Source organism: Lissotriton helveticus, chromosome 10 (genome assembly GCF_964261635.1).
Source record: "Lissotriton helveticus chromosome 10, aLisHel1.1, whole genome shotgun sequence".
Classification (NCBI taxonomy): Eukaryota; Metazoa; Chordata; class Amphibia; order Caudata; family Salamandridae; genus Lissotriton; species Lissotriton helveticus.
Window position 1 is genome coordinate 596,076,083 of NC_136071.1, and position 16,435 is coordinate 596,092,517.

At 46.3% G+C, this 16,435-nt stretch overlaps 1 pseudogene across 1 annotated transcript in view; it reads left to right on the plus strand.

The window, feature by feature from the left end:
* The window catches only part of LOC144784065 (uncharacterized), a 187,173-nt pseudogene that overhangs the window by 112,405 nt on the left and 58,333 nt on the right, over nucleotides 1-16,435 (plus strand). The gene's annotated exons all lie outside the window — the stretch shown is intronic.

A 16,435-nucleotide genomic window follows, 5' to 3' on the forward strand; every position in this document is an offset into this window, starting at 1 on the left:
AGAGAGCGCAAACTGATATAAATGTATGAGTACATCACACTTACCTATAGTAAGCACAAGTCATGATGAGAAATGCCATGAGTGCTAATAGTATCTGAAATTATATTCTAAATGTATAGCTAATATAGAGATTTAAGTAGAAGTGGAACTAATACAGAAATGTGTGACATTATATGATTTTATTAGACGTGATTATTTTGAATCTATGTCGTGTAGCTGTTAACATATAAGATGGTCTGTGGTAAAACGCAGAACGTGGTAGGCCTCAGGGCCAGAGTTGGAGCTAAAAGGGAAGGTGTTTCTTTTCACGACACAGATTGTTTAACGTTTTTGGTCATTGCATTAATGGGCCGTGATTTAGAGTAATGTTTTCTAAATAATAGAATAAGAGTTTAACATGCTTTAATTAAATGAAGAATTTGAATGCTATAATCATAATGTGAAATATTGTAGGCCTGAAATGTTTTAGCAGTGATTTACACGTACATGTCTGGGCTGAGAAATGTTGCAAGCCTTTTTAGAAGTCTATGAGAGTTGGGTTCTTGGCGGCAGATATCTGTCTGCAACAGGAAAGGGGGGATCCAATTATAAGTGAATGAATAGAGGTCTGTTCAGTAGACGGCCCAGACATGGAGGAGGGTTCTGGAATGTTTAAGGGGTATCAGCGGGCCGGAGAAGAGACTGAGAAGCAAGGTCAACTCTAACGTCTGAGGCCCAATACAAAGCATCATGGAAAAAGCCTGAAGTTGCACCACGTGAGAGGCGTTTCGCAAGGGGCGTCTCAATGTTGTTGACTGTTTTGTATTAGGGACAGCACCCCTGGGTGGAGTTAGAGCAGAGACCTGAGGACCCTTTAGAGAGCGGATGGGTAGGCAGTGAGGGGTCATGACTGGAGAACTTTAGGTTTTCACCAAGAGACTTAGAGTGGGTGACTTCCCTTGGGGGTCATTCATTGCTGACACCTTTGTTAGGTTGGGATTTGGTTAAGTAGGGATACCATCTAGAACAGGGTAGGGACGCCTAACCTGTGTTTGTTTTCCTCCAACCTAAATGAAGGAGAGATATGCGTCTATGCTGATAGCTTTGCTATTTTTAGAACTTGTGTTAGTGATTTCTGTTGCTCGTCTGAGGGCTTTTCGAGAGCACATGTATGTAATTGGACCTGTGTATCTCGTGAATCTCATTCTGAGATGCTTGTATTTGCAGCTCATTATATCTTTACAATAAACTTTTGAAACCTAGAAGTTGTCCGTGATCTTTGAGAGTAGAGTCCTTTCTTGGGTGAACTAATTTGCAGATAGGTGTACTGTTTCCTTCCAAGACAGGCAATAAAGGTTCAGTCGACCAGATCGAGGTTTGGATCAATAGATATAAGGTATCGATCAAAATCTCGCCCTTTCAGTTGGTAGCTATAGAGGATGGTTGCCTTCTTGAGGACGGTGACCTAGGCCAGGTTAGCTTACCCCAAGGCCCCTAGAAATCGATGATCGGAAGAACAGCCCGCAGATGAAGATCCGGATGACGTGAGACAGGAAAAGCAGCAGTATCAGAGAGAGTGAGTATAAAGGGTTATGCGTGTTAGATTGCGGTGTTTTTGTATTGTATCTATGTTGTAATGTTTGGCGGAGTTGAATGTCTGTAGAGTGACTGTGGAACAGGTTGTGAGCGCGCGCAACCGGTGGAAATCTTAAGTTCAAGGAGAGCTTAAGTGGTTCGGGTGTATCGGACACCCAGAGTAATTGTCAACTAGTGTGAAGGGGGTCATGAGGTACCATTGATCACCCGAGAGACCGAGATAGGGGGAACGTAAGAGTGAGTGCGTGAGTAACGGACGCTGGTCGGAAGTTACTGTGTGTGTAAGTAACCTATCAGAAAGACGATAGACATCTCGTCAGTTGTGTTGACAATTACAGATAGACTGTGGACGTACAGTCGAGAGAAGTGACCGCTTGGTCGGAAGTAGTCATTTTTCAGTGTATGAATGGGACGCATGCATAACCGGGAGACGAGTTGAGAAAGGAGGGGTGCTGCTGCGAAGCGGAGAAAAGAGACGTCAGGTGGTGTCGCGCAGCGATTGGCTGACAGGAGAAAGACCGCGCTGTGATAGGCCAGCTAGCGAACACGTCATACAGGGTCGCGACGTGATTGGCCAACAGGAGAAAGACCGCGCTGTGATAGGCCAAGCTAGCAAAGCCGCGACAGGATTGGTGGATTGTCATCAGGAAGTAAACAGAGTAGCGAGGCTGGATTTTGTGCGCATAATTATGAAGTGTTTTAAATGGTTGAAAGCGCTGTTTAAGAAAGAGAGGAGAGGATCGTATGAAGGGGAAGAAGCCCCGCCGGAGGGTACGCCAGCTCGTTATATGGCTGTAAATGTTGGGTTGCATACGATCCTTTGGATATCAGAGTGGAGTAAGATTACTGAAGGAAACGAGGAACTGACGTTCCCGAAGTACGGGACGTTCAGATTAGAGGTGTTACATCGATTGAAATCAGTCATGACCTCAAAGAGACCCTTGCCTAGACCAACCCAGTTTGAAGCCCTTGAAGCATGGCTTAGGGCAGCGCATGAAAGGAATATGAACAGACGGCAAGAAAGGGTGAAACGCTCGGTAAGGGCAGTGCAGGATGCCAGGTGGGATGCGGATGCTAAAAGATGGAGAGTGCATAATTTGGAAATAAATAAACTGTACCCAGTGTTAGAGGCGCCAGTAAATAAAAGCCCCATAGAAGAAGATGACGAGAGCGAAACAGAGGACAGCCTGATAAACAGATTACTGACAGACAGGCCACCCCCGTATAATAGAGCAGGGGGAGAGGTCGAGAATACTGAAGGAGAAAAGGGGGGCAATGCAGGAGAGCATAGACCGCTTCCCAGTTCAGAGTGGGATCCTGAGCCAAAGAAAGAGTTGCTCCAGCCTAGTCAGGTGCAACAGGTGGTCGGTAGGTTTGTGGTACAAAGAGCGCCGGAAACGGAAAGCGCCACATCCTACCCATTGCCAGATGCACTACAGGTACCTGTTACCATAGGTCCTATAATATCGATATATGACCAAGAGAGAGCAAAAGGGGAAGAACGGAAACGGAAAGACAGAGAAAGAGCAGAGCAGGCAAGGAGGAACGATACCACTAATTCCCCAAGTCAGATGCCGATACCCAGAGAGTGGAGCACCCCGATGCACACAGCAGGGGACCCAGGAGGAGATCCTGGGGGCCCTAGATGGCCAATGGATCTGAGGGGATCTGGACGAAAATCCTTTCAAGAGCTAAATGAGTACATGAAGCAGTGGGATGAGGCAGTGAAGGCTCAAAAGTGCATCAATGCTGCAGAAGCAGAAAGGGAAAGTCAGGACAGCAGAGCACGAACTCACTGCGGGGCTGGGGAGAGTAGCCCGGAGTGGGACTGTAGAGGGAGTAGGGGAGTCACCCATTGGGCCCGGAATGGAGGTAGAACAGACCTGGAAAACGGGGGCCCCGGGAGTGAAGGGGTGGCGTGCCCAATACTCAGTGAAGGGGAGAGGAGAGCGCAAGAGTACAGGAACAGCTTTAAGTGTCCACACTGTGTGCCTGGCACCAGAGAACAGAATGGGAGTTGTGAGAGGTCGCACCATAGTCCCTGTGATGACAGAAATGAGCGCAGCCCAGGGAATATGGGGAACCAGGAAGGATCGTATCGGATACTGAGCGATACGAGGCAAAGGGAGTGTAGCGACCAGAGGGAAAATAACAGAGAGATGTGCGGTGAGAGGAGAGAAGAAGACGAGAGTGGGCAGAGAGAGAGTAGGGATAAAAGGCCCGTGTTCCATCACCTTCCAAGATTGGATGGCCGAGCATGGGACCTGGAGAGATGGGAGCAAGGGAGGCCACCCATTAATTCTCCTGAGCCCAAACGCAGAGCTCGAAGTTGGGATGGGAGGGAGACCAGTGAGCCCCCTTCAAAAGACATATTGCGAGCTGAGATAAAAGCCAAGAGACTTGATGTCTCCAGCTTAAGGTCAGATCTGGATGACATGGTAGATGGTACCCTGCCTTTAGAAAGAATGGAAATGTATGAACAGGATGAAATACTGTACATGGCAAAGGACATCACACGAAAGGCGAGAGCAGTCCATGAGAAGTTAGTCGAACTAGCAGGCAAATATATGGTGGACTTGTCAAGAACCAAAGCATTACAGGGTAACCACAGGCTACATTACTCAGATCGAGATCTAGATGAGAGGAGAACGATTGGGCTGAAAACACACATAAGGGAACTGATTACTGGAATAAGGACATGGAGGGCACTAGATAAATGGGAAGAGAGGTGGTCCAAGAAAGGGACCGGCAGAAGAAGCATGATTGGTATAACACCAGGACAGCAGGGAATAGAAGCTTACCCTTTGCGTGAAGTTGCCAATGGGAGCTATGTACATGTCCCTTGGAGTAGGGGAGATTTAGCTGCTTTTACCACATCTTTCCCCAAGTTACGAGAGAGCCCCGTGGAGTGGTACAAGCAAGTCGAGAGGTTTGTAAAGATCTCAAAAGTCCTATGGATAGATCTGAACACGCTGTTTGACATTGTAGTACCAGGAGATCTGTGGACAGCATGCAAGGTTAGCGCTGAGTGGCCCACAACGGAACCAGAGAGAGATGCTAGGACTAATGGGCCGTCCGAGATCGTGATGGCAAAATTCGAGAGAGTGATGACTTGGCTGAAAGAAAAAGTGCCAATGCAAGACATAGATTGGGTCAGAATAGACAGAACGAGACAGGAACCCAAAGAGACAGTCCATGAATATTACGAGAGATTGCTGAAGGCGTTTAAACAGTATAGCGGCTTGGATGTAATGGATCCAAAGGACATAGGGCAATTCGTGTCCAAGTTCGTCCTGGGACTGAGACCGGATATTAGTTTAATGATTCAGCAACACTCGATTTGTTGGCAAAGTAGACCCCTAGATGAAATACTGAGATATGCCAGGTACTGCTGTGATGAGGTAGACTCCAAGACTAAGAAACTAAAAGAGAAGCTGATGGTGGTACAATTGCAGGCAGCAGGAAAGGGGGGACCGCAACAACAGCAGCAAGGGACAGGTACAGGAGGTAAGAAGCAGTACAGTCAGAACAAGGGTAATGAGGAGAGTACTACCTTCAGACCCAGAGTAGACATAGCTACCTTGAAGAAAACGACTAGGTGCCACCAGTGCAACGAGTTGGGGCATTGGAAACGCGAGTGCCCTTACAATGTAGAGATAGGAGAGCAAGAGATAGAGGAGGAAGAGGTCCAGAGCGCACCTATGAGAGGGGCGACGCCATACCAAGGAAAGGTGCTCAAAGGGGGGGGGGCTCCTCCCCGAGCCCAGTTCCCGCAACCTCCTCGAGTAGGGAGTATGGGTAAGACCTATAGACAAATGCCCCTGTTTGTGGAAGGTGAAGAATGCTATTATGTGGACCCATTAACCGGACAGAGAGTGGAAAGAGAAGACTGCACCCTTGGGGCAGCCTTAGAGGTAGATCAGAGGGGACCCTATGTGGAAGCAGAAGTAGCAGGGTGCCCTACGACATTTCTGGTGGACACAGGAGCCACTAGATCCACGATCAGATCAGCTGCAGTTCCAGACCTGCCCATGTCTGGAGAGACCATACAGGTGGTAGGGGTCGCAAACAGGAGAATAACCAGCCAATTGACAGAACCGGTACAGGTGAAAATAGGGAAGTACAGCGATGAGCACCAATTTGTGGTTTGCGATTCAAGCCCTGTGTGTCTGCTAGGAAGAGACCTGTTGTGCAAATTGAATTGTACTATATATTGTACACCCCAGGGAGTGGAGGTATTGACTAATGATGATGATGCAGATTTCAAAGTTGCAAACTCAAGAATATGTGTGGAGCTGTACCCTACTTTGACAGTGGACGAGCTTCCCTGGGATTTGAGAGAGACAGTGGCATCAGAGGTATGGGATTTCACTGGGGAAGAGATTGGATTAGTCAAAGGGGTGGACCCAGTGAAAATTGTAGTGAAACCGCATGCTGAGTTCCCAAGAACACCCCAGTATAAATTGACTCCAGAAACGATTGCAGGCATAAAACCCGTGATCGAGTCCATGATTAAACAGGGAATACTGAAAGAAATCGTGGGTAGTCCATGTAACTCCCCGATTATGGGTCTGCAGAAACCAAATGGGAAATTTCGGATAGTGCAGGACCTTCGAAAGATTAATAACATAGTCGTTTCATGTTGTCCAGTGGTACCGAATCCATCAGTGATACTGTTTCAGATTCCATTCCAAGCTGAGTGGTTCACTGTGATAGATCTTTGTCAGGCTTTCTTTTCGATCCCTTTGGACGAAGATAGCCATTTTCTTTTCGCATTTAAGCTGGAAAATCGCGTCCTAACATGGTGTCGTATCCCTCAGGGGTATACAGAGAGTCCATCGATCTTTAACCAGCTTCTGAAGAAAAATCTTGAAAGTCTAGTGCTGCCCCAGAAGTCAGCTCTGGTCCAGTACATAGACGACCTCCTTGTGGCGTCAGAAACAGAAGAAGCTTGCAGGGAAGATTCCATTGCTTTGTTAAATCACCTAGCTGCCAATGGGCACAAGGTGTCCCCGGGAAAATTGCAGTACTGCCTGACAGAAGTACAGTACTTGGGACACAGAATTGAGAAAGGCAAACGAAAAGTGTCACCAGACAGGATAGAGGCGATCATGAAAATGAACGCGCCTCAGACACAGAGAGAGGTCAGGATGTTCCTAGGGATGGTGGGTTATTGCCGACAGTGGATCGTGAACTTTTCACTGAAAGCAAAGCCCTTGCAAAAACTGACGCACAAAGAGGTGAGTGATCCGGTACCATGGGACAAAGACTGTTTGATGGCGTTCCTACAGTTGCGAGAGGACCTGTGTCGTGCTCCGGCATTGGGAATGCCTGATTACAATAAACAATTCTTTCTTTACTGTTGTGAGAGAGAGGGTTGTGCGTTGTCTGTGTTGGTCCAAATCCATGGGAATGCCCGTAGACCAGTTGCTTATTTCTCGGCTACTTTAGACCCAGTAGCCGCAGCGTTGCCCGGATGTCTCAAATCCGTTGCTGCAACGGGTGTCAGCATTGAGAGATGTGAAAATATTGTTATGGGGCACCCGTTAGAGGTGTGCGTGCCACATTCTGTTGAACTGTTGATGACCAGGACCAAAACACAGCATCTGACCAATAGCAGGCTCACGCGCTATGAGCAAGTTATTCTTGCTGCAGAGAACGTGACCCTCAAGAGATGCTCTGTTTTGAACCCTGCTACCTTAATGCCACTTCCAAATGATATTGATGATGATGATGAATATACAGACCATGACTGTCTCGATGTGACTGAACTATGCACCAAACCCAGACCCGACATCGTAGATGAGCCACTGACGGACCCAGATGAAGTTTTCTTTGTCGATGGCTCATGTGTAAGAGACGAAGTTGGGCAGTTGAGAGCAGCTTATGCTGTTTGTACAATTGAAGGAGTTGTGGAAGCTGGGTGCCTGGAAGGAGTACACTCCGCTCAGGTAGCCGAGATTATTGCCCTAACACGTGCTTGCTTAGCAGGCAATCAAATTCGAGTCACCATCTACACCGACAGCCAATACGGGTTTGGGGTAGTTCATGATTACGGGCAGTTATGGTCTCAAAGAGGGTTCATGACTTCTTCAGGCTCTCCCATTCGCAATGGAGAGTTTGTGCGCTTGTTGTTAGAAGCATTGCAATGTCCAGCAAGTATCGCAGTTGTAAAGTGCATCGCACATACCAAAAATGAGGACTTTGTTTCGAAAGGCAATAGATATGCTGATGAAGTTGCGCGGTATTGCGCAGAACAAGGTTACTCTTTCACAGAGGTGGATGTGGGTGGAATAAATGTGAGAACTGAATTAGCCATGATACTGGAAACTGTTGATACTTGGGATGAACTGTCAACCATGCAAGAAAATGCTCCGGATTCAGAAAAGGAAACATGGGTAAAGGCAGGATGTGTAATGGGTGAGACTCATTTTTGGGTCTCAGCAGACGGCAGAGCAGTGTTGCCCAATGAGATGGTGAGTCCAATGGCTAGACTCATACATGGTCCCGTACACTTAGGGAGAGATGCTATGCTGAGAGTGTTTAGACAGACTTGGTACAATCCTAAGTTTAGAATAGCAGCAGAAGCAGTGTGCCAGCGTTGTGTGACCTGCCAGCAGCTGAATGTAGGGAAAAGAACACCAGTTGCACTAAGTCACATAGGAAGGTCTGGAGGTCCATTCAACAGAATGCAGATAGATTTCATTGAAATGCCAAGATGCAACCGCCTCCGCTATGTTCTGGTGGTTGTTTGTGTGTTCTCCAGATGGGTTGAGGCATACCCTACACGTAGGTGCGACACCCTCACAGTGGCTAAGTTACTGCTTAGAGAACTTATCCCTCGGTTCGGGGTGCCGGCCTTTTTGGAATCAGATAGGGGAACACATTTTAACAGCGAGCTTGTGAAGATGATTTGTGTTGCACTGAATATCGACCAAAAGCTCCATTGCAGTTACCGACCAGAAGCCTCAGGAATTGTGGAACAAATTAATGGCACGATCAAGTCCAGAATAGCGAAAGTTTGCTCCTCAACAACCCTGAATTGGCCTGACGCCCTGCCATTAGTACTCATGAGCCTTCGTAGTACCCCAGACAGAAGAACAGGGTTGTCACCACATGAGGTGTTAATGGGGAGAGCAATGAGACTGCCATCTATTCCAGCTACTGCACTGTTAAATATCACAGATGATATGATCCTGGACTATTGTAAGGGGCTGTCTGACGCCATGCGTTCTGTGTCCCTTCAGGTGCAGGCTGCAGAGGTTCCAGCGTGCCAGGGCCCTTGCCATGACCTGTATCCTGGGGACTGGGTCCTGGTGAAGAAACATGTGAGAAGAAGCTGCTTGGATATTCGTTGGCGTGGGCCCTACCAGGTCATCCTGATCACAAGTACAGCTGTAAAGGTGGGAGGCCTGCCCAACTGGATACACGCGTCGCATACGAAAAGGGTTCCAGCACCTCTGGAAACAGCTCCTCTCTCGAATGGACGTCCAGCTGAGGACCAAGAAGCCATAGAGGGGGCTAGCCAAGCTGTAGAGGTGCCAGTGGAAGCAGGGAACGAGTCTGACCAAGCTGAGGACGGTCAGTACAACAGCGAAACAGAAGACGCTACAGAAGGAGAAGACAGCTGGGAGTACGAGTCTGACCCTGACAGGTCTGAAAGAGAGCGAGAACAGACCAGAAGGAGAAGGAGTAGAAGGGCACGTGGAGAAGCAAATTGGCCGCAAAGAAGAAGTTCTAGCCTGAGGTCAACTCCAGAAGCAACCCTTCCTCCGATATCAGAAGACTCAGACCCAGAAGAAGGTGCTCAGGGCGCTGAAGCACCAGACCGAAGAAGGTCAAGAAGAGTGCGTGTGCCTAACAGAAGATACTCCACACCTGAGTGGACATATCTGGCGACAAATGTCTGTGAAACCGGAGACAGGGAGGATCCGAGCGGTGGTGGTGTCCAGTTCTGAGCCCATTATCACCGTGGAAATACAACTGTTGGTACCCGGTGTCGAACAAGAAGGGTCACTAACATTCGTGCTCCCCAGACCTCCCCGCCTCAGCAAGTTAAAACACATGTTTCTTACAGAATTGAAATTCCCCGACTTTGGTACAACGATAACAGCACATGAAGAGCATACTCTTCGCTTGGAAATATTGAACTATGCTATTGAAGCTGCAACCACAAATCTAATAGTCGATTGTTAAAGGACTTTGTAAATAAAGCAAGCAGAAGAAAAGAAGATTACCTAGCGCCCAGGAAGCAGAGAATTTTAGGGAACCCCTTGAGTGGATGGAGAAGGGCTAGGGTTGTCTTTTTGAACTGTGAAAGGACTTTTTGCGAAAAAGGCTGTCAGCCTCCAGCTGTGTGGATTCTAAAGACAAAAAAGGATTGAAAGAGACTGTAAAGGAACGAGAGGAAAAGAACTTTTTTGCAAAGAGAAAGGGAAAAGCTAGATTGTCTGACGAAATGGAGGCCGGCACCCCGAACCGCAGAGCTAAATGTATAATAGGTACACTAATAGTAGGAGTGATAATATTAATAGCTTTAGTGGTAACAATTTCTTATGTAAAGGGACATGAGGAAGAGGTAAAGGTAACTGATGCGAATTCTGTAGTAACACTTACACCCACTGTTGCAGGTGAGAAAAGGGAAAACACTCAAGAGAAAGCGTTATTGGCTGCAGAAGCCCGCAGGTTACATGTAGACGAGTCCCAAGGAGACTTTAGGTCAAATGCTTATGCTAAACTTTTGTATGAATACGTGGATGCCATGGAGGTTAAGGATTGCTACGTCTGCATGCAGTTGCCTGCGTCTGTAGATGAAGGAATTCGATATCATCACCTCCCTCTGACATATGGCATTACATGTAGCTTATTGCTTAGTATATTTTATGAGAGAGATAGTTTTGAATACTATTTCTCCAATTATGATTCTGTGTTGCCAGAAGTCCCGAATTATAAGCAGATGAATAAATGGGATTACTGGAAGAGTGAAGACAGATTGGCCAAGTTCTTCATTCCTTGGATTACCTTAGATACTTCACATGCCCGTAGAAATAATCTGACATGCAAGGTGTCAGAAGTCGAGAAAAAGTTCATAGGGCAGGTGGATGATCGTTACAGGAGACAAAAGATTTTGAAAAAATCAGGACAAGGGAAATTAGATTGGACCGAGGAAGAGAAGTCACATAAGAGAAAGGGTAGTAGTGGTCCAATAGCTTTAGATAAAGCGCAGAAAGGAAAGTTATGTCTTCACCGAGCCAAAACGTATTATGAAAATGTATACGTGGGTGAAGTTGACTGTGAACATGCTTTTAATTTAGAGTACTACACTAAGGATTTCCTGAAGGGAATGCAAGTGATTCCAAATGTGTATTTTGTATGTGGAAGAAATGCTTACGTGAGACTACCTGACAACTGGTATGGATCATGTTACTTGGCAATTGTCTTCCCCAAAATATATCATGCACAAGACTTATTGATCATTGAGGGCCAGACATCATCGAGGGGAAGGAGAGATTTAGGCGATGCAGAAATGGTTGGAGATGTCTTTGGAGCTATGTTCCCTCTTTTGGGAATAATCCTTAATGATGTTAAAATTAGACGACTGGCAACAGTTGTCGACAGGTTGTCTGCCAGCACTGCTCAGTCCTTAATGCTGGTAGAAGGAGAGATGCAATCGATAAGGGCTATGGTTCTTCAAAATCGGCTTGCATTAGATGTCTTATTAGCAAAAGAGGGCGGAGTCTGTAAGGCTTTGAAGGTTCAGGAATGTTGCACTTACATTCCAGACCTTTCAAAACCCCTTGAGAAAGTTATTAAGAACATAACTAATATACACAAAGAGATCGAAGACTTGAGTAGAGAAAATGTCTGGGAAAAGGTGGGCCACGGAATGAGTACAGTTGGAGGGTGGTTTTCCACCTTAGGCAAAAGCTTTATTTGGTATATCCTAAAGCCTATCATCATAATATTGATCTGTGGGATAATATTGTGGGGATTGGTGAGGGTATTCAAATGGTACAGAGCAAGAAGGTCAGAAAGGGCCCAAAGAGAACAGTTGCAGAGATTGGCTGCCATACAAGATAATCAGTACAGGAGCCTGAGAGCTCTGGAAGCACAGAGAATGCCAGCAATAACTGCAGTTTAAATGTTAGTGATGACCCCGAGAGGTCATCAAAGGGGGGAACTGAGAGAGCGCAAACTGATATAAATGTATGAGTACATCACACTTACCTATAGTAAGCACAAGTCATGATGAGAAATGCCATGAGTGCTAATAGTATCTGAAATTATATTCTAAATGTATAGCTAATATAGAGATTTAAGTAGAAGTGGAACTAATACAGAAATGTGTGACATTATATGATTTTATTAGACGTGATTATTTTGAATCTATGTCGTGTAGCTGTTAACATATAAGATGGTCTGTGGTAAAACGCAGAACGTGGTAGGCCTCAGGGCCAGAGTTGGAGCTAAAAGGGAAGGTGTTTCTTTTCACGACACAGATTGTTTAACGTTTTTGGTCATTGCATTAATGGGCCGTGATTTAGAGTAATGTTTTCTAAATAATAGAATAAGAGTTTAACATGCTTTAATTAAATGAAGAATTTGAATGCTATAATCATAATGTGAAATATTGTAGGCCTGAAATGTTTTAGCAGTGATTTACACGTACATGTCTGGGCTGAGAAATGTTGCAAGCCTTTTTAGAAGTCTATGAGAGTTGGGTTCTTGGCGGCAGATATCTGTCTGCAACAGGAAAGGGGGGATCCAATTATAAGTGAATGAATAGAGGTCTGTTCAGTAGACGGCCCAGACATGGAGGAGGGTTCTGGAATGTTTAAGGGGTATCAGCGGGCCGGAGAAGAGACTGAGAAGCAAGGTCAACTCTAACGTCTGAGGCCCAATACAAAGCATCATGGAAAAAGCCTGAAGTTGCACCACGTGAGAGGCGTTTCGCAAGGGGCGTCTCAATGTTGTTGACTGTTTTGTATTAGGGACAGCACCCCTGGGTGGAGTTAGAGCAGAGACCTGAGGACCCTTTAGAGAGCGGATGGGTAGGCAGTGAGGGGTCATGACTGGAGAACTTTAGGTTTTCACCAAGAGACTTAGAGTGGGTGACTTCCCTTGGGGGTCATTCATTGCTGACACCTTTGTTAGGTTGGGATTTGGTTAAGTAGGGATACCATCTAGAACAGGGTAGGGACGCCTAACCTGTGTTTGTTTTCCTCCAACCTAAATGAAGGAGAGATATGCGTCTATGCTGATAGCTTTGCTATTTTTAGAACTTGTGTTAGTGATTTCTGTTGCTCGTCTGAGGGCTTTTCGAGAGCACATGTATGTAATTGGACCTGTGTATCTCGTGAATCTCATTCTGAGATGCTTGTATTTGCAGCTCATTATATCTTTACAATAAACTTTTGAAACCTAGAAGTTGTCCGTGATCTTTGAGAGTAGAGTCCTTTCTTGGGTGAACTAATTTGCAGATAGGTGTACTGTTTCCTTCCAAGACAGGCAATAAAGGTTCAGTCGACCAGATCGAGGTTTGGATCAATAGATATAAGGTATCGATCAAAATCTCGCCCTTTCAATAACATTATATTTCTTTACCCAAGTCAATGTACTAATTTTCTGGCGGTTTAAAGGCTGCCTTGCCGGGATTGAAGCTCCTGGTACCAGGGACATTTTGTCAGCAACAAACGTTCAACTCACTGAGTTATCCTCCCAGTTTATGCCAGAGCACAGAAAGAAAGACAGCGATAGGCACCAGAGGAAAATGGGGCTTTGGGAGAGGTGGTGATGAGGTGGAAGGTGCAAAAAAAGTAAGAGAAATGAAAGCAAGAGGGTAGAAGAGCTGTGATAGGAGAGGTTGTGTGTGCGACACTTTGCTGTCACCTTTGGCCGACACTTGCCACACTGTAGGCACAAAGATCCCAGAGCAGGAGGTTCTGATGATGCAGAGGAGCAGCCTCGAGGTGTCCGAGTTCCAGGTGTCACAGAGGTCTGGTATTTTGAAGTTATGTCGAGAGTACGGGCAGACATTTCTTGTCTTTTGTAAAGACCCAACATGGCACTGACATCTGGGTGAAATTGTCCTACCAGGCAGTGTGGCAGAGCCAGAACAGCTGCTCTGATAGGTCAGTGTGTTGGCTGTTAGTTTTGCTGTTTGTGGGTCTGTTTTAAGGCCTGGATGGTTTTTACTGTTGATTTTCCTGGTATTACCACAAATGCTACCAGCAGCAAGCACAAATGCATGCAGTCCACCCTACCTGAAAAACCCCTATACAGCGTGTCTTGACAAGTGAAAACTGCCCCGAATGTTAAGTGTGGCCCAGGTTTTTATGTCTGATTCACTAATGAAAGTCACTTTTCTTTTGGTGCCTGGGCCCATTTCCTGTCCCGTCTGACCCTCGACGGTGGCGACCGCTTCAGAGCTTTTAGACAGGGTGGAAAAGCCAAACAGCCGAAGGCAGCAGGATTGCGGGGTGAAAAAACAACAGCAAACTGTGTGCTGTTTATCACACAAGCCAGCCTAGTTACATATTTTATTTGCTGTCATTCTTGCAGCCCCAGATGGCCATCTGGCATCAAAACAGATCATAGTTTCATTTAAAAGATTTAAAACAAGTGAGGCATTTTTTTGTTGTTTTTGTTGACTAGTGGGCATTTTATGCCCTTTCTGTACAAATTTATTTTCATTCATTCTAAAGATTATCACTCGCTCATTAAGGTGGGCTTCAGGGGTTGATGTGGGAGGATTGATAACAAGCATTGACAAAACCAATAGGTCTCACCTCTGTGAGAGCTATTGGCTTTGGCAATATCTTTTAGTTATATTGTGCTGCAGAATGGCTGCTGTTCTGCATGGCTAAAAGTTAGTGCTGTGGCATAGAGGAGAGTGGAGTGGAATTGATTAGAGTGGTGTAGGGTGGAGTGGCATACAGTAGAGTGTCATAAAATAGGGTGGATAGACTGGAGTGTGGTGAAGTAGAGTGGAGTAGAGTAGACTGGAGTGACATAGAGTTCTGTAGCATACTGTGCCATTGTGTGGAATGGAGTGGCATAGAGTAGAGTGAATGAAGTGGCTTAGAGTGGCATGGAGTGGCGTAGAGTGGAATGGCACAGCGTGTACAGTAGAATGGCATAGAGTGGTGTGTAGGAGAGTGGCGTGAAGTGGGGTAGAGTGCAGCAGGGTGGCATTATGTGGAGTGGCGTGGCATAGAATGGTGTAGAGTAGAGTGGCGTAGAGAAGAGTGGTGTAGAATGGAGTAGAGTGGAGTGGCGCACAGGAGAGTGCAGTGGAGTGGATTGGTGTAGGGTGGAGCAGAGTGGAGTAGTGTGGAGTGGTGTAGAGTGACATAGACTAGGACAGTTGTAGGTAACTAAAGCGTCAATAGAAACAGCAGATAGAGTGAAAGCTACATAAATAAGAAGCTGTAAGATTGTGTTAAAAGGAGGAAAGCACATTGCTTGGCCAGAATAATATTGTAAGGCTTATAAAATAAAAAAACAATGTGTTGCAAAAAGACAAGGAAGAAAAAAGACCAGGAAGAACACATGTACCTGGGCCATGCTCCAAGGAGGAGCTTACACAAGAAAAGAAGGGAAGCCAAAGGAGCTAAGTAATCAAAAGGTAGCAAATAAGAATGACAACAAAAAAACTGATGGTGTGCTGTGGGTGGGTTGTAATAACACTGAATGTTAAACAATACGTCTCGCAGCACAGCACACCAGCTGTGTAGGCAAGACATAACAATGATTGAAAAAATGTCCACTGCAAGCAGGGAAGGATTTGCACTGTCAGGTAATGAGGTGATGTCTCGAAATCCTGGAACCCCTAAGGCATGCTCAGAAGTGCCTGGGGCTATATAAAAGTAGGGTGTGTGTGAAGAAATGGGAAAAAATATGGTCACCATAGCGTAGATATAGAAATGCGTAGTGGGGTCTGGGACATGTGACACGATTCTATGTATTTTGTAATGTACGAAAAGGTCTGTATTGTAACTCACCTCCTGGACCTGGAAATAATTGTTACCTCAATACTGTGTTTATTTCTAGAACTGCTATGTCTGCTTCACCCCCTCTGCATTGTATTCAGTTCCAAAGAAGAATAAGCGCCTGTGTCTGAGCATGCCTACAAAATTATTATCGCATTTCAGCGGTCATACAATCAAGGAGCTATGAGAAAGATGGCACTATATCAAGATTGCATCTTGTTCACTGTTGCTATCCGGGCTGCAATCTTCACTTTGTTTTGGTGGTAGGTTTGTGTTTGGACCTGAGGAAAAAGCACAAGAGAAGAACCATCCAACCCTGAGCAGCTCCGGCAGAGTACAGCCATCTCCTCCCTTGAGTGTATCCCACCCTACCTCCTCATCTGGGCAGCGCATGAGAAGTAGGCAAGAGTCAGCAGCAAGGTCGGGCAGAATCAGAATGATCAAATCTGGTGGTCTGTTCAAGATTTCCCTCTGTAGGTGTCGTATCGTTGTTGCCTGACCCCTGTCTGCGACAGGACAGGCAAGGCAGGAAGGGGCGTGGGTAAGGGAGGAAGTGATGGAAGTTAGTTAGTTCTCGAGCAGGCACGTACGAATAAAGACGTGTTGAAACCTGCTCCCGGCTCCTGTGATTACTTTGGGGAAGGCGACACTGGCGACGAGGGTGGGATCCCTGCTGGAGCACCCACACGTCTTAAGACCCCTGCCGTCGTGTGAACGGCCAGAAACAGCGAGCCTGCAGCCTGTGTCGGCGTGGTGCGCGAAGAGCGCGAAAATCAAAACGCGCCACACGCCACGTTTCGAATGCTGCCCCAGATTGCGACAATCGGCATCAGCTCAAGACTGCCCGCGTTGCCGGATCGTCGCTCCAA